At 40.7% G+C, this 26,116-nt stretch overlaps 18 non-coding genes across 18 annotated transcripts; 6 read left to right on the forward strand and 12 right to left on the reverse strand.

Annotated features, from left to right (window-relative positions):
* Positions 1 to 699: 699 nt before the first annotated feature.
* trnal-caa (transfer RNA leucine (anticodon CAA)) lies at positions 700 to 810 on the reverse strand. Its single transcript has 2 exons — positions 773 to 810; positions 700 to 745 (listed from the first exon to the last, which is right to left on the reverse strand). It is a non-coding gene; the product is annotated as a tRNA-Leu (tRNA).
* A 345-nt stretch (positions 811 to 1,155) lies between these two features.
* Positions 1,156 to 1,228, reverse strand: trnak-cuu (transfer RNA lysine (anticodon CUU)). Its single transcript has one exon. It is a non-coding gene; the product is annotated as a tRNA-Lys (tRNA).
* A 2,142-nt stretch (positions 1,229 to 3,370) lies between these two features.
* LOC131703594 (small nucleolar RNA U3) lies at positions 3,371 to 3,576 on the forward strand. The gene has a single exon (XR_009310033.1). It is a non-coding gene; the product is annotated as a small nucleolar RNA U3 (small nucleolar RNA).
* Positions 3,577 to 4,126: 550 nt separating this feature from the next.
* On the reverse strand, positions 4,127 to 4,237 carry trnal-caa (transfer RNA leucine (anticodon CAA)). Its single transcript has 2 exons — positions 4,200 to 4,237; positions 4,127 to 4,172 (listed from the first exon to the last, which is right to left on the reverse strand). It is a non-coding gene; the product is annotated as a tRNA-Leu (tRNA).
* Positions 4,238 to 6,797: 2,560 nt separating this feature from the next.
* LOC131703545 (small nucleolar RNA U3) lies at positions 6,798 to 7,003 on the forward strand. The gene has a single exon (XR_009309986.1). It is a non-coding gene; the product is annotated as a small nucleolar RNA U3 (small nucleolar RNA).
* Positions 7,004 to 7,719: 716 nt separating this feature from the next.
* Positions 7,720 to 7,830, reverse strand: trnal-caa (transfer RNA leucine (anticodon CAA)). Its single transcript has 2 exons — positions 7,793 to 7,830; positions 7,720 to 7,765 (listed from the first exon to the last, which is right to left on the reverse strand). It is a non-coding gene; the product is annotated as a tRNA-Leu (tRNA).
* A 347-nt stretch (positions 7,831 to 8,177) lies between these two features.
* trnak-cuu (transfer RNA lysine (anticodon CUU)) lies at positions 8,178 to 8,250 on the reverse strand. Its single transcript has one exon. It is a non-coding gene; the product is annotated as a tRNA-Lys (tRNA).
* A 2,140-nt stretch (positions 8,251 to 10,390) lies between these two features.
* LOC131703515 (small nucleolar RNA U3) lies at positions 10,391 to 10,596 on the forward strand. The gene has a single exon (XR_009309957.1). It is a non-coding gene; the product is annotated as a small nucleolar RNA U3 (small nucleolar RNA).
* A 716-nt stretch (positions 10,597 to 11,312) lies between these two features.
* trnal-caa (transfer RNA leucine (anticodon CAA)) lies at positions 11,313 to 11,423 on the reverse strand. Its single transcript has 2 exons — positions 11,386 to 11,423; positions 11,313 to 11,358 (listed from the first exon to the last, which is right to left on the reverse strand). It is a non-coding gene; the product is annotated as a tRNA-Leu (tRNA).
* A 345-nt stretch (positions 11,424 to 11,768) lies between these two features.
* trnak-cuu (transfer RNA lysine (anticodon CUU)) lies at positions 11,769 to 11,841 on the reverse strand. The gene has a single exon. It is a non-coding gene; the product is annotated as a tRNA-Lys (tRNA).
* A 4,994-nt stretch (positions 11,842 to 16,835) lies between these two features.
* Positions 16,836 to 17,041, forward strand: LOC131703546 (small nucleolar RNA U3). The gene has a single exon (XR_009309987.1). It is a non-coding gene; the product is annotated as a small nucleolar RNA U3 (small nucleolar RNA).
* Positions 17,042 to 17,756: 715 nt separating this feature from the next.
* Positions 17,757 to 17,867, reverse strand: trnal-caa (transfer RNA leucine (anticodon CAA)). The gene is made up of 2 exons: positions 17,830 to 17,867; positions 17,757 to 17,791 (listed from the first exon to the last, which is right to left on the reverse strand). It is a non-coding gene; the product is annotated as a tRNA-Leu (tRNA).
* Positions 17,868 to 18,214: 347 nt separating this feature from the next.
* trnak-cuu (transfer RNA lysine (anticodon CUU)) lies at positions 18,215 to 18,287 on the reverse strand. Its single transcript has one exon. It is a non-coding gene; the product is annotated as a tRNA-Lys (tRNA).
* Positions 18,288 to 20,390: 2,103 nt separating this feature from the next.
* Positions 20,391 to 20,596, forward strand: LOC131703547 (small nucleolar RNA U3). Its single transcript, XR_009309988.1, has one exon. It is a non-coding gene; the product is annotated as a small nucleolar RNA U3 (small nucleolar RNA).
* A 716-nt stretch (positions 20,597 to 21,312) lies between these two features.
* On the reverse strand, positions 21,313 to 21,423 carry trnal-caa (transfer RNA leucine (anticodon CAA)). The gene is made up of 2 exons: positions 21,386 to 21,423; positions 21,313 to 21,358 (listed from the first exon to the last, which is right to left on the reverse strand). It is a non-coding gene; the product is annotated as a tRNA-Leu (tRNA).
* A 345-nt stretch (positions 21,424 to 21,768) lies between these two features.
* trnak-cuu (transfer RNA lysine (anticodon CUU)) lies at positions 21,769 to 21,841 on the reverse strand. Its single transcript has one exon. It is a non-coding gene; the product is annotated as a tRNA-Lys (tRNA).
* Positions 21,842 to 23,174: 1,333 nt separating this feature from the next.
* Positions 23,175 to 23,248, forward strand: trnai-aau (transfer RNA isoleucine (anticodon AAU)). Its single transcript has one exon. It is a non-coding gene; the product is annotated as a tRNA-Ile (tRNA).
* Positions 23,249 to 23,418: 170 nt separating this feature from the next.
* trnas-uga (transfer RNA serine (anticodon UGA)) lies at positions 23,419 to 23,500 on the reverse strand. Its single transcript has one exon. It is a non-coding gene; the product is annotated as a tRNA-Ser (tRNA).
* Positions 23,501 to 26,116: the final 2,616 nt, after the last annotated feature.

A 26,116-nucleotide genomic window follows, 5' to 3' on the forward strand; every position in this document is an offset into this window, starting at 1 on the left:
AACGTAGAAAAAAGAAACCATCAAGCCCACAATTGTTCAGTTGTTTAAATCAATAACCACATTTAAATTGATCATTGCTAATGTCAAAACAATTTAAGAACACTTTAAATAGGGCTTGACTAATATAAAAATATAGCAATGTCTTTTGCACTACGCAGGACTAGATTGAGTTTAAAATAGACATTACATCTGAAAATAACTTGTGCTTACCCCCACTTACAAGGAAGCTGTCAACCTTTGTATTCGTCCTCATAACGTGTTAGAAAATGTAAACAGCAGTTGGAGAATACCGAGGTCGATCATCCTAGCATGTTAAACGAGGGCATTTCTCATGTAAGCTACTTCCACTAATAGATCGTTTATACTGTTCTCAATGGTCCGCATCCCAGCCTGAGACCACGATCCAGTGGCAGTCGGAGATGTTTTTCAAAGTAATATGTTATTTGAAATATTAAAACAATCTTTAGTTAAATAACACATGTTTCTACACAAAATATTTTTCAGTGACTTCGACAAGTAGCCATTTTACAACAAAAATGCAATCTGTGTTAGGAACGCTATTTTAGTCCGATTTAAAATGGAAATTAAAATGGTATTGAGTGCTGACAAGAGTTTGGTATCAGCTGTTGATTTCCTTGAAACAATCTTTTATAGTAAAATGAACAAATTGATTCATTTAAAAAACAAGTAAAAGTGAACTGTCAGAAGTGGGATTTGAACCCACGCCTCCATTCGGAGACCAGAACACACAATTCTTTGGAAAGACAGCGTCCTTGAGTCTGGCGCCTTAGACCACTCGGCCATTCTGACAAGCTGCGTTTGCTTTAGTTGAAAACCGCATTATTTCATTTCAGCACAGACTAGGGTTGTCTCGTATCAAGGCCCGATTGGGTTTATTACGCACATACTAACTTGCTCCATGAATGATGTAATGACAAGTGTAAAAAAAGAATCAGATTGAAGCCAACCCACGAAAGTAAGATTCTTTATTTCAATATCGGTATAGCTTTAAAGGATGCACGCATTTTACAATAGCAATTGCTATATGACAATGACCAATAAGTAATTGTGTTGCAATACTTTATACAATGTGAACAGAATCAGACATTGCTCCGTTGCCTCGAAGAAACATCTACAATTTGTATTTAAAAAGGACGCCCAACGTGGGGCTCGAACCCACGACCCTGAGATTAAGAGTCTCATTCTCTACCGACTGAGCTAGCCGGGCTGTCGGGAGAAAGTTTCTTTCTTTGAGGCGGGGTGAGAGAGGAAGTACCGACAGGTGCGTGGGACCTGAGATTCGGTGTGCTGCTGCTGTAGATGAGTGTTCTGGAGACGTGCTGTGTCTGTGTCTGCGGTGTTACAGCCGTGTGGGTATATTCCAAAAGTAAAGTGTTGGATAATTCGAGAGCTAGTCTGTTGAATAAAGCTCTGAGACGTGTGGTTAAATCCCGGTCTCATCAATTTTGTTTTGTTAGATCAAAAGTGTTCCAGCAGCAGGTAAATGTCCCCACACCTGTTGGTTCTGTTTACTTATGCTACACCGCTGCTAAACCTGAACGTTGCTGCTAATTATCTTAACTAAACTTGTATTGTTGTTGAATTGGTCTAATATAGTTAAACCTGTAATGTTGCAGCTAACGTTCCCTAATACTGTTAAAACTTGTGTGTATTAACAATCTGGCTTTTGTTGTTGTACCCTTGCTGCGAAGAGCTGTTTCCAATCACCTAGCACTCTTAAAGAGAAGTGTAATCGCTGCTATATGTTGGTCTAATACCCCATGCTTTTAAAATGTGGCTATTGGCTGGCTTTATTCAATTTCCCCTCCTTGTTTTTAGTACAACTTTAATACATTGTATTTTTAGTTATTTGAACTGATTTATGTGACTCATGGATCATTGTAATAAAGCTTTGTGAATTGTTATTCTGCCTTTGTCATTCTGTTGTCATTCCTATTCCAAACCTTTTAATTAATTTTTAGTAGTGTCGGTATTAGGACTCTCACTGGGTGTCACTGGGTGTGGCTGCTACAATCCCATATAGAATGCGACAAAACAGGTCGCCCTCCTTCATATAAACAGAAAAAGAATAAGTACACACACACACACGAGTTGATTTACTGCAGCGTCAGACATCGGAGGTTCAGCAGTGTACTGCAATGTTGTAAAAAGACGTGTCTAATTCAGGATGGTTGAGCTAGCTTTGGCGCTGCGTTCAGATCACAGTTACCCTGGAAGCGTGGGTTCGAATTCCATTTCTGACAGCTCTGTTTGTTCATTAACCACTCAGCCACGGCTACATGCTCTCACGGTTTTCCGTGAAAACAGCCGTATTATTGTCAAAAGAAGCAAACGACACCCGCAGTAATGCTGCAGATGGCAGTATAGGCTAAATAATGAACCCAAGTCAAATGCCTTTGTTGAAACTCTATCAGATTTGTACAAGTCAAGCACACGTGGGAAATAATAATACCATATCCTTTCTGCCAACGTTCATAATAATGAATACATCCTTATTTCAAAATACGTAGCTATTTAAATGATCTTTTCAAAACACCCATACACAAAAGCCTTATTTCTACTGAAAAACTAACTTGCTTCATGGCTGCTGCTACAGCACTCGGGCACGTTGTGCCTAGCGTTAGCGGACATAGGAGATAAGAAGACCTACAAAATATCACGCGCTGCAGTTTTTCAGTCCGGGGATTATTACAAATTAGCAGACTGTGCATTAAAATACACATGCATGGTGGGCGCCTCTGTTAAAAAGAATTGTCACACTTTGTATTTATCTCCATAATGCGCCGGGACAAAATACGCAGATACTTTAAAATTATTTGGAGAATGCGGGCATCGATCCCGCTACTTCTCGCATGCTAAGCGAGCGCTCTACCATTTGAGCTAATTCCCCTTTAATGGTGCCAGGGATTCTCATAGGCTTCATCGCAGCTTGATACGAGCAAATCAGATTGTCAGTTGTTTTTAATTTTTATTTTGGCAATGTAGTCTGTGATTGCAAATTTAAAAAAATAATTTAATTAACTAAATAGCAAGTATTTCGACTAGAGGTATGTTTTCAATTTCTTTAAAAAGTAGTCTCAGCTCGTTTATTCAGTCGCTTAGAAATCCACAATCTGTGTCCCGATGCAGCAGCGCTGTGTGCTGTGGCTCGAGCTTGTTTGACGAGGCAGACGATGCAAAAATGCCAATACTTGCTTTTGTATCACACGACAAACTTAAGGTATGCTTTAACGGCCTGGCTGTCTCGGGTTAGTTTGTATTGTTAATGTAACACCTCGTTGTTGCCCAGTCATTGTTTCATATGAAGTAGAGCTTGCCAGTTGGGGGCGACGGTCTGCTAATAAAAGTTAAGACTATATTTGCAAGGATCATTTCTAGAATGAAACACGTTTTGAAGGGATTGGTCTCGGTATCTACCAGGAGGAGTGGCAGTGTTTTCTTCTGAGCTCCGATCTGACAATGAGTGTTGTTATCGGGAACCTACTCGCTGCAAGGAATGACCACTTCAATCTTCAGTCGGGGGTTGCTGAAGGAAGGGGACACATTTTGAGTGTGTATCTCATTCCGGTAGAAACGTAGAAAAAAGAAACCATCAAGCCCACAATTGTTCAGTTGTTTAAATCAATAACCACATTTAAATTGATCATTGCTAATGTCAAAACAATTTAAGAACACTTTAAATAGGGCTTGACTAATATAAAAATATAGCAATGTCTTTTGCACTACGCAGGACTAGATTGAGTTTAAAATAGACATTACATCTGAAAATAACTTGTGCTTACCCCCACTTACAAGGAAGCTGTCAACCTTTGTATTCGTCCTCATAACGTGTTAGAAAATGTAAACAGCAGTTGGAGAATACCGAGGTCGATCATCCTAGCATGTTAAACGAGGGCATTTCTCATGTAAGCTACTTCCACTAATAGATCGTTTACAACAAAAATGCAATCTGTGTTAGGAACGCTATTTTAGTCCGATTTAAAATGGAAATTAAAATGGTATTGAGTGCTGACAAGAGTTTGGTATCAGCTGTTGATTTCCTTGAAATAATCTTTTATAGTAAAATGAACAAATTGATTCATTTAAAAAATAAGTAAAACTGAACTGTCAGAAGTGGGATTTGATCCCACGCCTCCATTCGGAGACCAGAACACACAATTCTTTGGAAAGACAGCGTCCTTGAGTCTGGCGCCTTAGACCACTCGGCCATTCTGACAAGCTGCGTTTGCTTTAGTAGAAAACCGCATTATTTCATTTCAGCACAGACTAGGGTTGTCTATTGTATCAAGGCCCGATTGGGTTTATTACGCACATACTAACTTGCTCCATGAATGATGTAATGACAAGTGTAAAAAAAGAATCAGATTGAAGCCAACCCACGAAAGTAAGATTCTTTATTTCAATATCGGTATAGCTTTAAAGGATGCACGCATTTTACAATAGCAATTGCTATATGACAATGACCAATAAGTAATTGTGTTGCAATACTTTATACAATGTGAACAGAATCAGACATTGCTCCGTTGCCTCGAAGAAACATCTACAATTTGTATTTAAAAAGGACGCCCAACGTGGGGCTCGAACCCACGAGCCTGAGATTAAGAGTCTCATGCTCTACTGACTGAGCTAGCCGGGCTGTCGGGAGAAAGTTTCTTTCTTTGAGGCGGGGTGAGAGAGGAAGTACCGACAGGTGCGTGGGACCTGAGATTCGGTGTGCTGCTGCTGTAGATGAGTGTTCTGGAGACGCGCTGTGTCTGTGTCTGCGGTGTTACAGCCGTGTGAGTATATTCCAAAAGTAAAGTGTTGGATAATTCGAGAGCTAGTCTGTTGAATAAAGCTCTGAGACATGTGGTTAAATCCCGGTCTCATCAATTTTGTTTTGTTAGATTAAAAGTGTTCCAGCAGCAGGTAAATGTCCCCACACCTTTTGGTTCTGTTTACTTATGCTACACCGCTGCTAAACCTGAACGTTGCTGCTAATTATCTTAACTAAACTTGTATTGTTGTTGAATTGGTCTAATATAGTTAAACCTGTAATGTTGCAGCTAACGTTCCCTAATAATGTTAAAACTTGTGTGTATTAACAATCTGGCTTTTGTTGTTGTACCCTTGCTGCGAAGAGCTGTTTCCAATCACTTAGCACTCTTAAAAAGAAGTGTAATCGCTGCTATATGTTGGTCTAATACCCCATGCTTTTAAAATGTGGCTATTGGCTGGCTTTATTCAATTTCCCCTCCTTGTTTTTAGTACAACTTTAATACATTGTATTGTTAGTTATTTGAACTGATTTATGTGACTCATGGATCATTGTAATAAAGCTTTGTGAATTGTTATTCTGCCTTTGTCATTCTGTTGTCATTCCTATTCCAAACCTTTTAATTAATTTTTAGTAGTGTCGGTATTAGGACTCTCACTGGGTGTCACTGGGTGTGGCTGCTACAATCCCATATAGAATGCGACAAAACAGGTCGCCCTCCTTCATATAAACAGAAAAAGAATAAGTACACACACACACGAGTTGATTTACTGCAGCGTCAGACATCGGAGGTTCAGCAGTGTACTGCAATGTTGTAAAAAGACGTGTCTAATTCAGGATGGTTGAGCGAGCTATGGCGCTGCGTTCAGATCACAGTTACCCTGGAAGCGTGGCTTCGAATTCCATTTCTGACAGCTCTGTTTGTTCATTAACCACTCAGCCACGGCTACATGCTCTCACGGTTTTCCGTGAAAACAGCCGTATTATTGTCAAAAGAAGCAAACGACACCCGCAGTAATGCTGCAGATGGCAGTATAGGCTAAATAATGAACCCAAGTCAAATGCCTTTGTTGAAACTCTATCAGATTTGTACAAGTCAAGCACACGTGGGAAATAATAATACCATATCCTTTCTGCCAACGTTCATAATAATGAATACATCCTTATTTCAAAATACGTAGCTATTTAACTGATCTTTTCAAAACACCCATACACAAAAGCCTTATTTCTACTGAAAAACTAACTTGCTTCATGGCTGATGCTACAGCACTCGGGCACGTTGTGCCTAGCGTTAGCGGACATAGGAGATAAGAAGACCTACAAAATATCACGCGCTGCAGTTTTTCAGTCCGGGGATTATTACAAATTAGCAGACTGTGCATTAAAATACACATGCATGGCGGGCGTCTCTGTTACAAAGAATTGTCACACTTTGTATTTATCTCCATAATGCGCCGGGACAAAATACGCAGATACTTTAAAATTATTTGGAGAATGCGGGCATCGATCCCGCTACTTCTCGCATGCTAAGCGAGCGCTCTACCATTTGAGCTAATTCCCCTTTAATGGTGCCAGGGATTCTCATAGGCTTCATCACAGCTTGATACGAGCAAATCAGATTGTCAGTTTTTTTTTATTTTTATTTTGGCAATGTAGTCTGTGATTGCAAATTTAAAAAAATAATTAAATTAACTAAATAGCAAGTATTTCGACTAGAATTATGTTTTCAATTTCTTTAAAAAGTAGTCTCAGCTCGTTTATTCAGTCGCTTAGAAATCCACAATCTGTGTCCCGATGCAGCAGCGCTGTGTGCTGTGGCTCGAGCTTGTTTGACGAGGCAGACGATGCAAAAATGCCAATACTTGCTTTTGTATCACACGACAAACTTAAGGTATGCTTTAACGGCCTGGCTGTCTCGGGTTAGTTTGTATTGTTAATGTAACACCTCGTTGTTGCCCAGTCATTGTTTCATATGAAGTAGAGCTTGCCAGTTGGGGGCGACGGTCTGCTAATAAAAGTTAAGACTATATTTGCAAGGATCATTTCTAGAATGAAACACGTTTTGAAGGGATTGGTCTCGGTATCCACCAGGAGGAGTGGCAGTGTTTTCTTCTGAGCACCGAGCTGACAATGAGTGTTGTTATCGGGAACCTACTCGCTGCAAGGAATGACCACTTCAATCTTCAGTCGGGGGTTGCTGAAGGAAGGGGACACATTTTGAGTGTGTATCTCATTCCGGTAGAAACGTAGAAAAAAGAAACCATCAAGCCCACAATTGTTCAGTTGTTTAAATCAATAACCACATTTAAATTGATCATTGCTAATGTCAAAACAATTTAAGAACACTTTAAATAGGGCTTGACTAATATAAAAATATAGCAATGTCTTTTGCACTACGCAGGACTAGATTGAGTTTAAAATAGACATTACATCTGAAAATAACTTGTGCTTACCCCCACTTACAAGGAAGCTGTCAACCTTTGTATTCGTCCTCATAACGTGTTAGAAAATGTAAACAGCAGTTGGAGAATACCGAAGTCGATCATCCTAGCATGTTAAACGAGGGCATTTCTCATGTAAGCTACTTCCACTAATAGATCGTTTATACTGTTCTCAATGGTCCGCATCCCAGCCTGAGACCACGATCCAGTGGCAGTCGGAGATGTTTTTCAAAGTAATATGTTATTTGAAATATTAAAACAATCTTTAGTTAAATAACACATGTTTCTACACAAAATATTTTTCAGTGACTTCGACAAGTAGCCAGTTTACAACAAAAATGCAATCTGTGTTAGGAACGCTATTTTAGTCCGATTTAAAATGGAAATGAAAATGGTATTGAGTGCTGACAAGAGTTTGGTATCAGCTGTTGATTTCCTTGAAACAATCTTTTATAGTAAAATGAACAAATTGATTCATTTAAAAAATAAGTAAAAGTGAACTGTCAGAAGTGGGATTTGAACCCACGCCTCCATTCGGAGACCAGAACACACAATTCTTTGGAAAGACAGCGTCCTTGAGTCTGGCGCCTTAGACCACTCGGCCATTCTGACAAGCTGCGTTTGCTTTAGTAGAAAACTGCATTATTTCATTTCAGCACAGACTAGGGTTGTCTATTGTATCAAGGCCCGATTGGGTTTATTACGCACATACTAACTTGCTCCATGAATGATGTAATGACAAGTGTAAAAAAAGAATCAGATTGAAGCCAACCCACGAAAGTAAGATTCTTTATTTCAATATCGGTATAGCTTTAAAGGATGCACGCATTTTACAATAGCAATTGCTATATGACAATGACCAATAAGTAATTGTGTTGCAATACTTTATACAATGTGAACAGAATCAGACATTGCTCCGTTGCCTCGAAGAAACATCTACAATTTGTATTTAAAAAGGACGCCCAACGTGGGGCTCGAACCCACGACCCTGAGATTAAGAGTCTCATGCTCCACCGACTGAGCTAGCCGGGCTGTCGGGAGAAAGTTTCTTTCTTTGAGGTGGGGTGAGAGAGGAAGTACCGACAGGTGCGTGGGACCTGAGATTCAGTGTGCTGCTGCTGTAGATGAGTGTTCTGGAGACGCGCTGTGTCTGTGTCTGCGGTGTTACAGCCGTGTGAGTATATTCCAAAAGTAAAGTGTTGGATAATTCGAGAGCTAGTCTGTTGAATAAAGCTCTGAGACGTGTGGTTAAATCCCGGTCTCATCAATTTTGTTTTGTTAGGTTAAAAGTGTTCCAGCAGCAGGTAAATGTCCCCACACCTTTTGGTTCTGTTTACTTATGCTACACCGCTGCTAAACCTGAACGTTGCTGCTAATTATCTTAACTAAACTTGTATTGTTGTTGAATTGGTCTAATATAGTTAAACCTGTAATGTTGCAGCTAACGTTCCCTAATACTGTTAATACTTGTGTGTATTAACAATCTGGCTTTTGTTGTTGTACCCTTGCTGCGAAGAGCTGTTTCCAATCACCTAGCACTCTTAAAAAGAAGTGTAATCGCTGCTATATGTTGGTCTAATACCCCATGCTTTTAAAATGTGGCTATTGGCTGGCTTTATTCAATTTCCCCTCCTTGTTTTTAGTACAACTTTAATACATTGTATTGTTAGTTATTTGAACTGATTTATGTGACTCATGGATCATTGTAATAAAGCTTTGTGAATTGTTATTCTGCCTTTGTCATTCTGTTGTCATTCCTATTCCAAACCTTTTAATTAATTTTTAGTAGTGTCGGTATTAGGACTCTCACTGGGTGTCACTGGGTGTGGCTGCTACAATCCCATATAGAATGCGACAAAACAGGTCGCCCTCCTTCATATAAACAGAAAAAGAATAAGTACACACACACACGAGTTGATTTACTGCAGCGTCAGACATCGGAGGTTCAGCAGTGTACTGCAATGTTGTAAAAAGACGTGTCTAATTCAGGATGGTTGAGCGAGCTATGGCGCTGCGTTCAGATCACAGTTACCCTGGAAGCGTGGGTTCGAATTCCATTTCTGACAGCTCTGTTTGTTCATTAACCACTCAGCCACGGCTACATGCTCTCACGGTTTTCCGTGAAAACAGCCGTATTATTGTCAAAAGAAGCAAACGACACCCGCAGTAATGCTGCAGATGGCAGTATAGGCTAAATAATGAACCCAAGTCAAATGCCTTTGTTGAAACTCTATCAGATTTGTACAAGTCAAGCACACGTGGGAAATAATAATACCATATCCTTTCTGCCAACGTTCATAATAATGAATACATCCTTATTTCAAAATACGTAGCTATTTAACTGATCTTTTCAAAACACCCATACACAAAAGCCTTATTTCTACTGGAAAACTAACTTGCTTCATGGCTGCTGCTACAGCACTCGGGCACGTTGTGCCTAGCGTTAGCGGACATAGGAGATAAGAAGACCTACAAAATATCACGCGCTGCAGTTTTTCAGTCCGTGGATTATTACAAATTAGCAGACTGTGCATTAAAATACACATGCATGGTGGGCGTCTCTGTTACAAAGAATTGTTACACTTTGTATTTATCTCCATAATGCGCCGGGACAAAATACGCAGATACTTTAAAATTATTTGGAGAATGCGGGCATCGATCCCACTACTTCTCGCATGCTAAGCGAGCGCTCTACCATTTGAGCTAATTCCCCTTTAATGGTGCCAGGGATTCTCATAGGCTTCATCGCAGCTTGATACGAGCAAATCAGATTGTCAGTTGTTTTTTATTTTTATTTTGGCAATGTAGTCTGTGATTGCAAATTTAAAAAAATAATTTAATTAACTAAATAGCAAGTATTTCGACTAGAGGTATGTTTTCAATTTCTTTAAAAAGTAGTCTCAGCTCGTTTATTCAGTCGCTTAGAAATCCACAATCTGTGTCCCGATGCAGCAGCGCTGTGTGCTGTGGCTCGAGCTTGTTTGACGAGGCAGACGATGCAAAAATGCCAATACTTGCTTTTGTATCACACGACAAACTTAAGGTATGCTTTAACGGCTTGGCTGTCTCGAGTTAGTTTGTATTGTTAATGTAACACCTCGTTGTTGCCCATTCATTGTTTCATATGAAGTAGAGCTTGCCAGTTGGGGGCGACGGTCTGCTAATAAAAGTTAAGACTATATTTGCAAGGATCATTTCTAGAATGAAACACGTTTTGAAGGGATTGGTCTCGGTATCCACCAGGAGGAGTGGCAGTGTTTTCTTCTGAGCACCAAGCTGACAATGAGTGTTGTTATCGGGAACCTACTCGCTGCAAGGAATGACCAGTTCAATCTTAAGTCGGGGGTTGCTGAAGGAAGGGGACACATTTTGAGTGTGTATCTCATTCCGGTAGAAACGTAGAAAAAAGAAACCATCAAGCCCACAATTGTTCAGTTTTTTAAATCAATAACCACATTTAAATTGATCATTGCTAATGTCAAAACAATTTAAGAACACTTTAAATAGGGCTTGACTAATATAAAAATATAGCAATGTCTTTTGCACTACGCAGGACTAGATTGAGTTTAAAATAGACATTACATCTGAAAATAACTTGTGCTTACCCCCACTTACAAGGAAGCTGTCAACCTTTGTATTCGTCCTCATAACGTGTTAGAAAATGTAAACAGCAGTTGGAGAATACCGAAGTCGATCATCCTAGCATGTTAAACAAGGGCATTTCTCATGTAAGCTACTTCCACTAATAGATCGTTTATACTGTTCTCAATGGTCCGCATCCCAGCCTGAGACCACGATCCAGTGGCAGTCGGAGATGTTTTTCAAAGTAATATGTTATTTGAAATATTAAAACAATCTTTAGTTAAATAACACATGTTTCTACACAAAATATTTTTCAGTGACTTCGACAAGTAGCCAGTTTACAACAAAAATGCAATCTGTGTTAGGAACGCTATTTTAGTCCGATTTAAAATGGAAATGAAAATGGTATTGAGTGCTGACAAGAGTTTGGTATCAGCTGTTGATTTCCTTGAAACAATCTTTTATAGTAAAATGAACAAATTGATTCATTTAAAAAATAAGTAAAAGTGAACTGTCAGAAGTGGGATTTGAACCCACGCCTCCATTCGGAGACCAGAACACACAATTCTTTGGAAAGACAGCGTCCTTGAGTCTGGCGTCTTAGACCACTCGGCCATTCTGACAAGCTGCGTTTGCTTTAGTAGAAAACCGCATTATTTCATTTCAGAACAGACTAGGGTTGTCTATTGTATCAAGGCCCGATTGGGTTTATTACGCACATACTAACTTGCTCCATGAATGATGTAATGACAAGTGTAAAAAAGAATCAGATTGAAGCCAACCCACGAACGTAAGATTCTTTATTTCAATATCGGTATAGCTTTAAAGGATGCACGCATTTTACAATAGCAATTGCTATATGACAATGACCAATAAGTAATTGTGTTGCAATATTTATACAATGTGAACAGAATCAGACATTGCTCCGTTGCCTCGAAGAAACATCTACAATTTGTATTTAAAAAGGACGCCCAACGTGGGGCTCGAACCCACGACCCTGAGATTAAGAGTCTCATGCTCTACCGACTGAGCTAGCCGGGCTGTCGGGAGAAAGTTTCTTTCTTTGAGGCGGGGTGAGAGAGGAAGTACCGACAGGTGCGTGGGACCTGAGATTCGGTGTGCTGCTGCTGTAGATGAGTGTTCTGGAGACGCGCTGTGTCTGTGTCTGCGGTGTTACAGCCGTGTGAGTATATTCCAAAAGTAAATTGTTGGATAATTCGAGAGCTAGTCTGTTGAATAAAGCTCTGAGACGTGTGGTCCCGGTCTCATCAATTTTGTTTTGTTAGATTAAAAGTGTTCCAGCAGCAGGTAAATGTCCCCACACCTTTTGGTTCTGTTTACTTATGCTACAGCGCTGCTAAACCTGAACGTTGCTGCTAATTATCTTAACTAAACTTGTATTGTTGTTGAATTGCTCTAATATAGTTAAACCTGTAATGTTGCAGCTAACGTTCCCTAATACTGTTAAAACTTGTGTGTATTAACAATCTGGCTTTTGTTGTTGTACCCTTGCTGCGAAGAGCTGTTTCCAATCACCTAGCACTCTTAAAGAGAAGTGTAATCGCTGCTATATGTTGGTCTAATACCCCCTGCTTTTAAAATGTGGCTATTGGCTGGCTTTATTCAATTTCCCCTCCTTGTTTTTAGTACAACTTTAATACATTGTATTGTTAGTTATTTGAACTGATTTATGTGAATCATGGATCATTGTAATAAAGCTTTGTGAATTGTTATTCTGCCTTTGTCATTCTGTTGTCATTCCTATTCCAAACCTTTTAATTAATTTTTAGTAGTGTCGGTATTAGGACTCTCACTGGGTGTCACTGGGTGTGGCTGCTACAATCCCATATAGAATGCTACAAAACAGGTCGCCCTCCTTCATATAAACAGAAAAAGAATAAGTACACACACACACACGAGTTGATTTACTGCAGCGTCAGACATCGGAGGTTCAGCAGTGTACTGCAATGTTGTGAAAAGACGTGTCTAATTCAGGATGGTTGAGCGAGCTATGGCGCTGCGTTCAGATCACAGTTACCCTGGAAGCGTGGCTTCGAATTCCATTTCTGACAGCTCTGTTTGTTCATTAACCACTCAGCCACGGCTACATGCTCTCACGGTTTTCCGTGAAAACAGCCGTATTATTGTCAAAAGAAGCAAACGACAACCGCAGTAATGCTGCAATGCAATAATGGCAGGATGCACCATTTCTCCACTGGCTTTTACCATGGCAATGGAAGTAATCATTAGGGCATCAAAATGGGTAGTAGGAGGAGAGCGCTTGGCTTCTGGAATGCGACTACCACCAATTCGAGCATACATGGATGACATGACAACCATGACTACAACAGTAGCCTGCACTAATCGATTATTGGGCAAATTAACCAATAACATTGAATGGGCACGAATGCAATTCAAGCCCACTAAATCAAGGAGCATCTCTATAATTAAAGGCAAAGTAGTAGATAAAACATTCTTCATTAATGGTGAGGCAATACCAACAGTGTCTGAGAAGCCAGTGAAGAGTCTTGGGAGATGGTACGACGGGGATCTAAAGGACACAGTTCGTGTGGGAGAAGTTAGACAACAAGCAGTGGAAGGGTTGAAGAGCATAGACAGCTGGGCTCTACCAGGTAAACTAAAACTCTGGTGCTTTCAGTTTGGTCTACTGCCGAGGTTGCTGTGGCCACTGACTGTGTACGAGGTTTCTTTGACAACAGTAGAGAAGTTGGAAGCTTTAATCAGTTCATACATCAGGAAATGGTTGGGAGTTCCACGCTGCCTCAGCAGAGTGGGACTTTATGGTAAAGGAATACTGCAGCTACCAGTCTCTGCTCTAACCGAGGAGTTTAAGTGCGCCAAGGTCAGACTGGAAATGACTTTAGTAGAGTCACGCGATAAATGCGTAAGGGAGGCAGCACCTGTGTTGAAAACTGGAAGAAAGTGGGCGGCAAAGAAAGCTGTGGAAGATGCAAAGGCTGCCCTTCGAATTGGTGATATCATGGGGCAAGTTCAGCATGGAAGAGGGGGTCTTGGTTTCAGTTCAACTCCTCCTACATGGCACAAGGCGGCCCCAGCTCAAAGGAGGAAGCTGGTAGTCAACGAGGTGCAAAAGCAGGAGGAGAGGATGAGGTGTATAAAGGCCATTTCCCAGGCCAAGCAGGGAGAATGGATGAGATGGGAGAGTGTGGAACAACGCAAGATTGGCTGGAAAGACCTATGGTCAATGGAACAGAGCAGGATCAGTTTCCTCATCAGGTCAACATATGATGTTCTCCCATCACCACAGAACCTAAACCTCTGGGTAGGAGAGGATCCCTCATGTCCTTTGTGTTCATCACCTGCAACATTAAGGCACATTTTGACAGGATGTAAGGTGGCTCTTAGCCAAGGACGGTTTACTTGGCGCCATGACCAGGTGCTGCAATGTTTGGCCTTAGCATTGGAAGACAAGCGTAACATGACCAATAAGTTGTCACCTGTTCCATCAAAACATTACTGTGGCGGAGTGTCCCGCCCCTATTTATTATTATTTGTATTTTTGTTTGCGGCGCGGGTAAAAGCGCCGCGTCTTTTATTATTATTTAAAAACCCCGTGAGGATGCATGGCTGATCAGCTACTGATTACTTAAATAGCTGACAGTCATGCATCCTTACCAAACGCGTGCAGACTCTGGCCGGGGGATAATAAGATAATTACCAACTAGTTAATCCCTCGGCCAGAGTATATAAACCTGCAGCTCTCTGCATTTGGGGTTGAGAGTGTAGAGGAGAGTACGGGAGAGCGGAGAGAGGAGAGAGAAAGCCACATTTGGAAAACAATTGCTAAAACGTGCTGGATTACCCAGCACATCACTTACTTGTTTGTTTGTTCATTCGTTTGGCCCTCGTGCCCTTTTGTTTTGTGTTTTGTTGGTTTGTTTAATATTTTGTTTGTTAATAAATACGCTGAGTGCTACTGCACTCAGCTTCACCCGCCCATCCACTGTTTGTGATTCAGTTACTTCCTGGTCCGTGACGTCATCACCCTCACCACTGCGAGCCAGACTGTCACAATTACACACAAAAGACAACATTCCTCCGCCCAGGAGAGCAACCACCAAGAAAAGGTGTTAAAACCAATTCTCGCCCAGGACAACTGGAAGCTGCTAGAGACTGGAAAATGCTGGCAGATGTTGGTCAGCGGCTTATTTTTCCACCTGAGATTGCCACCACTAACCTTCGACCAGATATTGTCTTGTGGTCTGGATCAGCACGCCTTGTTCACCTGGTAGAGTTAACAGTGCCATGGGAGGATGTTGTAGATGAGGCGTATGAGAGGAAGAAACTGCGGTATGCTCAACTAGCCACTGAAGCGGAACAGCGAGGATGGAGAGTTCGGGTTTACCCAGTGGAAGTGGGTTGTCGAGGATTTGTGGCACACTCTACAACCCGGTTTCTCAGAGACGTCGGATTCAGTGGCCAAGAGTTGCGTCGCACAGTGAAGAACTTATCTGAAGCAGCAGAAAGGAGCAGCAACTGGCTGTGGTTGAGACGGAAAGATTCTGGCTGGGGACAGGTAAGTAAGCTGGGCTGAGTTGAGTGGGGGACGGAGGGGGGTGATGCTGGGACGCCAGAATCACCGTCGAGCCCTCTTGAGGTGTCGTGGGCTAGTCGACGAAACACTGAGGATGGAAGGTGCCCACTTGAAAACCCCAGAGATGTACCCTACTTAGCTCAATCCAGACGGTTGTCATGCTGATGCGCTGGGGAGGCCGCACTTTGGTTGATCCCCGGAGCCAGCATCGCAGCCGTTGTGTGTGCTGATGCGCCAGGGAGGCAAAATAAGCTGATCCCTGGAGCCAGCATTACACTTCAGCCATTAACACCAGACAGAAGGATATCTACATCATCATATGGAAGGAAACGTAAATGGATGGAGACACATATGGATCACATTAGTTTACTGTAAAGCTACGTCTTAGTTGGTGCTTATCTTAACGAGAGCCGAGTTCAAATCAGCATGAAGTTTTAACATCTACTCTCGTGTAATGGAAATCAGATGGCAGTATAGGCTAAATAATGAACCCAAGTCAAATGCCTTTGTTGAAACTCTATCAGATTTGTACAAGTCAAGCACACGTGGGAAATAATAATACCATATCCTTTCTGCCAACGTTCATAATAATGAATACATCCTTATTTCAAAATACGTAGCTATTTAACTGATCTTTTCAAAACACCCATACACAAAAGCCTTATTTCTACTGAAAAACTAACTTGCTTCATGGCTGCTGCTACAGCACTCGGGCACGTTGTGCCTAGCGTTAGCGGACATAGGAGATAAGAAGACCTACAAAATATCACGCGCTGCAGTTTTTCAGTCCGGGGATTATTACAAATTAGCAGACTGTGCATTAAAATGCACATGCATGGTGGACGTCTCTGTTACAAAGAATTGTCACACTTTGTATTTATCTCCATAATGCGCCGGGACAAAATACGCAGATACTTTAAAATTATTTGGAGAATGCGGGCATCGATCCCGCTACTTCTCGCATGCTAAGCGAGCGCTCTACCATTTGAGCTAATTCCCCTTTAATGGTGCCAGGGATTCTCATAGGCTTCATCGCAGCATGATACGAGCAAATCAGATTGTCAGTTGTTTTTTATTTTTATTTTGGCAATGTAGTCTGTGATTGCAAATTTAAAAAAATAATTTAATTAACTAAATAGCAAGTATTTCGACTAGAGGTATGTTTTCAATTTCTTTAAAAAGTAGTCTCAGCTCGTTTATTCAGTCGCTTAGAAATCCACAATCTGTGTCCCGATGCAGCAGCGCTGTGTGCTGTGGCTCGAGCTTGTTTGACGAGGCAGACGATGCAAAAATGCCAATACTTGCTTTTGTATCACACGACAAACTTAAGGTATGCTTTAACGGCTTGGCTGTCTCGAGTTAGTTTGTATTGTTAATGTAACACCTCGTTGTTGCCCAGTCATTGTTTCATATGAAGTAGAGCTTGCCAGTTGGGGGCGACGGTCTGCTAATAAAAGTTAAGACTATATTTGCAAGGATCATTTCTAGAATGAAACACGTTTTGAAGGGATTGGTCTCGGTATCCACCAGGAGGAGTGGCAGTGTTTTCTTCTGAGCACCGAGCTGACAATGAGTGTTGTTATCGGGAACCTACTCGCTGCAAGGAATGACCACTTCAATCTTCAGTCGGGGGTTGCTGAAGGAAGGGGACACATTTTGAGTGTGTATCTCATTCCGGTAGAAACGTAGAAAAAAGAAACCATCAAGCCCACAATTGTTCAGTTGTTTAAATCAATAACCACATTTAAATTGATCATTGCTAATGTCAAAACAATTTAAGAACACTTTAAATAGGGCTTGACTAATATAAAAAATATAGCAATGTCTTTTGCACTACGCAGGACTAGATTGAGTTTAAAATAGACATTACATCTGAAAATAACTTGTGCTTACCCCCACTTACAAGGAAGCTGTCAACCTTTGTATTCGTCCTCATAACGTGTTAGAAAATGTAAACAGCAGTTGGAGAATACCGAAGTCGATCATCCTAGCATGTTAAACGAGGGCATTTCTCATGTAAGCTACTTCCACTAATAGATCGTTTATACTGTTCTCAATGGTCCGCATCCCAGCCTGAGACCACGATCCAGTGGCAGTCGGAGATGTTTTTCAAAGTAATATGTTATTTGAAATATTAAAACAATCTTTAGTTAAATAACATGTTTCTACACAAAATATTTTTCAGTGACTTCGACAAGTAGCCAGTTTACAACAAAAATGCAATCTGTGTTAGGAACGCTATTTTAGTCCGATTTAAAATGGAAATGAAAATGGTATTGAGTGCTGACAAGAGTTTGGTATCAGCTGTTGATTTCCTTGAAACAATCTTTTATAGTAAAATGAACAAATTGATTCATTTAAAAAATAATTAAAAGTGAACTGTCAGAAGTGGGATTTGAACCCACGCCTCCACATGGAGAACGGAACACACAAATCTTTGGAAAGACAGCGTCCTTGAGTCTGGCGCCTTAGACCACTCGGCCATTCTGACAAGCTGCGTTTGCTTTAGTAGAAAACCGCATTATTTCATTTCAGCACAGACTAGGGTTGTCTATTGTATCAAGGCCCGATTGGGTTTATTACGCACATACTATCTTGCTCCATGAATGATGTAATGACAAGTGTAAAAAAAGAATCAGATTGAAGCCAACCCACAAAAGTAAGATTCTTTATTTCAATATCGGTATAGCATTAAAGGATGCACGCATTTTACAATAGCAATTGCTATATGACAATGACCAATAAGTAATTGTGTTGCAATACTTTATACAATGTGAACAGAATCAGACATTGCTCCGATGCCTCGAAGAAACATCTACAATTTGTATTTAAAAAGGACGCCCAACGTGGGGCTCGAACCCACGACCCTGAGATTAAGAGTCTCATGCTCTACCGACTGAGCTAGCCGGGCTGTCGGGAGAAAGTTTCTTTCTTTGAGGCGGGGTGAGAGAGGAAGTACCGACAGGTGCGTGGGACCTGAGATTCGGTGTGCTGCTGCTGTAGATGAGTGTTCTGGAGACGCGCTGTGTCTGTGTCTGCGGTGTTACAGCCGTGTGAGTATATTCCAAAAGTAAAGTGTTGGATAATTCGAGAGCTAGTCTGTTGAATAAAGCTCTGAGACGTGTGGTTAAATCCCGGTCTCATCAATTTTGTTTTGTTAGATTAAAAGTGTTCCAGCAGCAGGTAAATGTCCCCACACCTTTTGGTTCTGTTTACTTATGCTACAGCGCTGCTAAACCTGAACGTTGCTGCTAATTATCTTAACTAAACTTGTATTGTTGTTGAATTGCTCTAATATAGTTAAACCTGTAATGTTGCAGCTAACGTTCCCTAATACTGTTAAAACTTGTGTGTATTAACAATCTGGCTTTTGTTGTTGTACCCTTGCTGCGAAGAGCTGTTTCCAATCACCTAGCACTCTTAAAGAGAAGTGTAATCGCTGCTATATGTTGGTCTAATACCCCATGCTTTTAAAATGTGGCTATTGGCTGGCTTTATTCAATTTCCCCTCCTTGTTTTTAGTACAACTTTAATACATTGTATTGTTAGTTATTTGAACTAATTTATGTGACTCATGGATCATTGTAATAAAGCTTTGTGAATTGTTATTCTGCCTTTGTCATTCTGTTGTCATTCCTATTCCAAACCTTTTAATTAATTTTTAGTAGTGTCGGTATTAGGACTCTCACTGGGTGTCACTGGGTGTGGCTGCTACAATCCCATATAGAATGCGACAAAACAGGTCGCCCTCCTTCATATAAACAGAAAAAGAATAAGTACACACACGAGTTGATTTACTGCAGCGTCAGACATCGGAGGTTCAGCAGTGTACTGCAATGTTGTGAAAAGACGTGTCTAATTCAGGATGGTTGAGCGAGCTATGGCGCTGCGTTCAGATCACAGTTACCCTGGAAGCGTGGGTTCGAATTCCATTTCTGACAGCTCTGTTTGTTCATTAACCACTCAGCCACGGCTACATGCTCTCACGGTTTTCCGTGAAAACAGCCGTATTATTGTCAAAAGAAGCAAACGACACCCGCAGTAATGCTGCAGATGGCAGTATAGGCTAAATAATGAACCCAAGTCAAATGCCTTTGTTGAAACTCTATCAGATTTGTACAAGTCAAGCACACGTGGGAAATAATAATACAATATCCTTTCTGCCAACGTTCATAATAATGAATACATCCTTATTTCAAAATACGTAGCTATTTAACTGATCTTTTCAAAACACCCATACACAAAAGCCTTATTTCTACTGAAAAACTAACTTGCTTCATGGCTGCTGCTACAGCACTCGGGCACGTTGTGCCTAGCGTTAGCGGACATAGGAGATAAGAAGAACTACAAAATATCACGCGCTGCAGTTTTTCAGTCCGGGGATTATTACAAATTAGCAGACTGTGCATTAAAATACACATGCAGGGTGGGCGTCTCTGTTACAAAGAATTGTCACACTTTGTATTTATCTCCATAATGCGCCGGGACAAAATACGCAGATACTTTAAAATTATTTGGAGAATGCAGGCATCGATCCCGCTACTTCTCGCATGCTAAGCGAGCGCTCTACCATTTGAGCTAATTCCCCTTTAATGGTGCCAGGGATTCTCATAGGCTTCATCGCAGCTTGATACGAGCAAATCAGATTGTCAGTTGTTTTTTATTTTGGCAATGTAGTCTGTGATTGCAAATTTAAAAAAAATAATTTAATTAACTAAATAGCAAGTATTTCGACTAGAGGTATGTTTTCAATTTCTTTAAAAAGTAGTCTCAGCTCGTTTATTCAGTCGCTTGCAGCGCTGTGTGCTGTGGCTCGAGCTTGTTTGACGAGGCAGACGATGCAAAAATGCCAATACTTGCTTTTGTATCACATGACTAACTTAAGGTATGCTTTAACGGCTTGGCTGTCTCGAGTTAGTTTGTATTGTTAATGTAACACCTCGTTGTTGCCCAGTCATTGTTTCATATGAAGTAGAGCTTGCCAGTTGGGGGCGACGGTCTGCTAATAAAAGTTAAGACTATATTTGCAAGGATCATTTCTAGAATGAAACACGTTTTGAAGGGATTGGTCTCGGTATCCACCAGGAGGAGTGGCAGTGTTTTCTTCTGAGCACCGAGCTGACAATGAGTGTTGTTATCGGGAACCTACTCGCTGCAAGGAATGACCACTTCAATCTTCAGTCGGGGGTTGCTGAAGGAAGGGGACACATTTTGAGTGTGTATCTCATTCCGGTAGAAACGTAGAAAAAAGAAACCATCAAGCCCACAATTGTTCAGTTGTTTAAATCAATAACCACATTTAAATTGATCATTGCTAATGTCAAAACAATTTAAGAACACTTTAAATAGGGCTTGACTAATATAAAAATATAGCAATGTCTTTTGCACTACGCAGGACTAGATTGAGTTTAAAATAGACATTACATCTGAAAATAACTTGTGCTTACCCCCACTTACAAGGAAGCTGTCAACCTTTGTATTCGTCCTCATAACGTGTTAGAAAATGTAAACAGCAGTTGGAGAATACCAAAGTCGATCATCCTAGCATGTTAAACGAGGGCATTTCTCATGTAAGCTACTTCCACTAATAGATTGTTTATACTGTTCTCAATGGTCCGCATCCCAGCCTGAGACCACGATCCAGTGGCAGTCGGAGATGTTTTTCAAAGTAATATGTTATTTGAAATATTAAAACAATCTTTAGTTAAATAACACATGTTTCTACACAAAATATTTTTCAGTGACTTCGACAAGTAGCCAGTTTACAACAAAAATGCAATCTGTGTTAGGAACGCTATTTTAGTCCGATTTAAAATGGAAATGAAAATGGTATTGAGTGCTGACAAGAGTTTGGTATCAGCTGTTGATTTCCTTGAAACAATCTTTTATAGTAAAATGAACAAATTGATTCATTTAAAAAATAAGTCAAAGTGAACTGTCAGAAGTGGGATTTGAACCCACGCCTCCATTCGGAGACCAGAACACACAATTCTTTGGAAAGACAGCGTCCTTGAGTCTGGCACCGTAGACCACTCGACCATTCTGACAAGCTGCGTTTGCTTTAGTAGAAAACCGCATTATTTCATTTCAGCACAGACTAGGGTTGTCTCGTATCAAGGCCCGATTGGGTTTATTATGCACATACTAACTTGCTCCATGAATGATGTAATGACAAGTGTAAAAAAAGAATCAGATTGAAGCCAACCCACGAAAGTAAGATTCTTTATTTCAATATCGGTATAGCTTTAAAGGATGCACGCATTTTACAATAGCAATTGCTATATGACAATGACCAATAAGTAATTGTGTTGCAATACTTTATACAATGTGAACAGAATCAGACATTGCTCCGTTGCCTCGAAGAAACATCTACAATTTGTATTTAAAAAGGACGCCCAACGTGGGGCTCGAACCCACGACCCTGAGATTAAGAGTCTCATGCTCTACCGACTGAGCTAGCCGGGCTGTCGGGAGAAAGTTTCTTTCTTTGAGGCGGGGTGAGAGAGGAAGTACCGACAGGTGCGTGGGACCTGAGATTCGGTGTGCTGCTGCTGTAGATGAGTGTTCTGGAGACGCGCTGTGTCTGTGTCTGCGGTGTTACAGCCGTGTGAGTATATTCCAAAAGTAAAGTGTTGGATAATTCGAGAGCTAGTCTGTTGAATAAAGCTCTGAGACGTGTGGTTAAATCCCGGTCTCATCAATTTTGTTTTGTTAGATTAAAAGTGTTCCAGCAGCAGGTAAATGTCCCCACACCTTTTGGTTCTGTTTACTTATGCTACACCGCTGCTAAAGCTGAACGTTGCTGCTAATTATCTTAACTAAACTTGTATTGTTGTTGAATTGCTCTAATATAGTTAAACCTGTAATGTTGCAGCTAACGTTCCCTAATACTGTTAAAACTTGTGTGTATTAACAATCTGGCTTTTGTTGTTGAACCCTTGCTGGGAAGAGCTGTTTCCAATCACCTAGCACTCTTAAAGAGAAGTGTAATCGCTGCTATATGTTGGTCTAATACCCCATGCTTTTAAAATGTGGCTATCGGCTGGCTTTATTCAATTTCCCCTCCTTGTTTTTAGTACAACTTTAATACATTTTATTGTTAGTTATTTGAACTGATTTGTGTGAATCATGGATCATTGTAATAAAGCTTTGTGAATTGTTATTCTGCCTTTGTCATTCTGTTGTCATTCCTATTCCAAACCTTTTAATTAATTTTTAGTAGTGTCGGTATTAGGACTCTCGATGGGTGTCACTGGGTGTGGCTGCTACAATCCCATATAGAATGCGACGAAACAGGTCGCCCACCTTAATATAAACTGAAAAAGAATAAGTTTACGCACACACCAGGTGATTTACTGCAGCGTCAGACATTGGAGGTTCAGCAGTGTATTGCAGTGTTGGGCAAAGTCGTCGGTGTCAGTCAGGATGGCCGAGCGGTCTAAGGCGCTGCGTTCAGGTCGCAGTCTCAATGGAGGCTTGCTTCGAATCCCACTTCTGACAAATCTTTTTGTTCATTTATTTCTTAAAACGTCCACTGAATGCTTGGTAATTTGATTTGTTTTTCTTGTTAGTATTCAAATCACAAGGTCGTTAAATGAGAGAAAGTCACCGCAAACCTGCACCTCACCACATCCTTCACACTGTTAAACTGCCTCATTATGACGAGGCCTCTAATTATGCCTTTCCGATACTTTGAATGTGTTATTGTTCAGTTTAACATGAGAACATCTTGGTAGAACAATCATAATGTCCGCAGGACTTATTTTCCTCGGGTTCTAGTAGCAAGTTTTGAGTGTGTGGCCGGTTAGCTCAGTTGGTTAGAGCGTGGTGCTAATAACGCCAAGGTCGCGGGTTCGATCCCCGTACGGGCCACGGCTTTTCTTCTTTAAAGAAACCACAGCATTTGTAATTGTGCCAAAATGAACATTCTTTAACAAAATGAACCGAAGCGATATGAAGTACAACCAGTAATATTTCAGACTTCCTGAGCTTTAAACATGTATTAACAATGAACACATACAATCAATTAAAAACAAAGCTTACTTAGTCGGCAGGATTCGAACCTGCGCGGGGAAACCCCAATGGATTTCAAGTCCATCGCCTTAACCACTCGGCCACGACTACATGCTCGCCCGGTTAGTTGTGAAAATATCCAAAAGAAGTAACGTCTCCCGCAGTAATGCTGTAGATGGCAGTATAGGCTAATGAACCAAAGTCAAATGCCTTTGTTGAAACTCTGTCAGATTTGTACAAGGCAAGCACACGTGGGATAAGTAAATACAATATACTTTCTGTTAACGTTCATAATAATGAATACATCTTTATTTCAAAATACGTAGCTATTTAACTGATCTTTTCAAAACACCCCCATCCACAAAAACAAAGTAGATATTTATTTCAACTGAAAAACTGACTTGCTTCATGGCTGCTGCCAGAGCACTCGAGCACGTTCTGGCTAGCGTGAGCGGACTAAGCAGATAACAAGATCTACAAAATATCACATGCCAATAAAACTTACCATAATTATGTTCATTTTATTATTATTTATTTAGCAGACGCCTTTATCCGTGGCGACTTACAGAGACTAGGGTGTGTGAACTATGCATCAGCTGCAGAGTCACTTACAGTTACATCTCACCCGAAAACAGAGCACAAGAAAGTTAAGTGACTTGCTCAGGGGCACACAATGAGTCAGTGGCTGAGGTGGGATTTGTACCGGGGGACCTCCTGGTTACAAGCCCTTTATCTTTAACCACTGGACCACACAGCCTCCTACAACAAAATCACACCCCAGAGGGACTCGAAACAACAATCCCTGGCTTAGAAAGACAGTGCCTTATCCATTAGGCCGCAAGGGCTGACACGAAAAGCACATTTGGTAGTACTAAAGAAAGTGGGAACAATAGTATCGTGGTTTAATACATCATATCCAAGCCATCGTTGGTGTTCAAACACAACAGAGTGTTACATTGGGAAAGGGACGTACTTGTCAGTACGTATTTGACATTCATGTGGGAAGATTTAAGATTGTGAAGAAGTTTAAATATGCTACGTATTTGCGCATTGGGAACCTTACATAAATTAGGTTTTTGATTAATGCCACTTTCTTACGGACAGTAATCAAGGTGACGATACAAGACCAGAGCCAATAAAGCAGTTATTTTCCTGTCCTTTCATTACGATATTCTAGTGTGCTTGTTCAGAATATGCGTGAATCATGAAAACGTCTTGCTAATATGTGAACAAAGCCAGCATTCACTTTATTGATCACCATGTGGATTAACCGCTATTGGAACACACATGATTGTTTTAAAGATGTTAATAGACTTTTAATGTACACGTTTTAGAGCTAAACGTTTGTTGAGACAGGTCAAGCGCTGTAGCAGTGTTTAACTATTTCCTGGATGTTTGCCTTTTGGTCTTACTCTGGAAAAAGTAATAATAATAATAAAAAGTAGGCAAAACCATTTTTTGAGAAACCGCATTTGGGAGAAAAACTAACAGTTTGGAAACACATTTGATAGACTTCACAGTGCAAAGGAGGAAGGCAGACAATGCAAATGAGGCAACTGGCTCCTACTTTTTAAATCATACGAGAAACTTGAACCCAATTTAGCTTTTAACCGCCTGCAGTCTGGAATGAGTTTGAAATGTTGTTGTAACACCTCACTGGGCAACAGCAATTGCATTATATGAAAGCTCCTGTTTATTTGTCAGCGGCACAGCTACCAGTGCCACTCAGAGTTGGAGGGAGACGGTCAGCCACTTGCCCATAAAACAATACTTTCAGGGATCATTTCTATAGTGGCTGCACTCAGCGTTTATTAACAAATAAAAAGGTTTTAAACGGTACACAAAACAGGACACGGCACTTGCGCCAAAATAAACAGACATACAAAACGACTAAACACTAAACAGACGGTGCAGGACAGACGAACAAACACGGTGAGCAGATTTAACTATTACTTTTACTATTATTACTTTACTTCACCTCCGTCTCCAATCCCGTTCTCCACTCACTGAACACCTAACCACGAGTGACTAAACGTGCATCTATTTATACTGTTGTGCTGGGATTCAATTACTAATTAATAATTCACTTGAATCCCAGCACGTGAATTAATTCTGTGCAACCCCGTGCTCACATATTATATTTTAAATGCACGTGCGTGATGTGCAATCCCGTGCCTAAATATAATTATACACTTTTTAAATACACGTGAAACACAGACCCGTTTATATCCCGTGTACCAATGACTATACACCAACATTTACACACGCACGCAACATACAACACATAAATGCACACAGGGGCGGGGCGCATTGCCACATATACCCACTTTTTATAATTCTTAATTGAACAAGTTTGTGACCACTTTGAGATAATTACATGTCGGATTAAGGTGTCTGGCCAGACTAACTGCAATCAATTAAGTTGCAGATGGGGAGTTTCTTACCGCATTATATGTGGTTGGTGTCACATATCCCCCCCCCAAACAAGAGGCACAACTGGGTTTAAAACCAAAGTAGGGTTTTAAGTTAACTACATTTAAGGTGTCACACTTGTGATCACCAAACTGCACTCGATAATTAACCGGTCCAAGTCGCTTCATTACTGTAAATGGACCAGTCCATTTGGGCGCAAGCTTAGCTGAAAACTTAGAAGCAGCTTCAGATAAAGGGTGTGACCTAACCCAGACCAAATCACCCTCCTCAAATGTTACATATTTATGTTTGGAG

This window comes from Acipenser ruthenus, chromosome 32 (genome assembly GCF_902713425.1).
Source record: "Acipenser ruthenus chromosome 32, fAciRut3.2 maternal haplotype, whole genome shotgun sequence".
NCBI lineage: Eukaryota > Metazoa > Chordata > Actinopteri > Acipenseriformes > Acipenseridae > Acipenser > Acipenser ruthenus.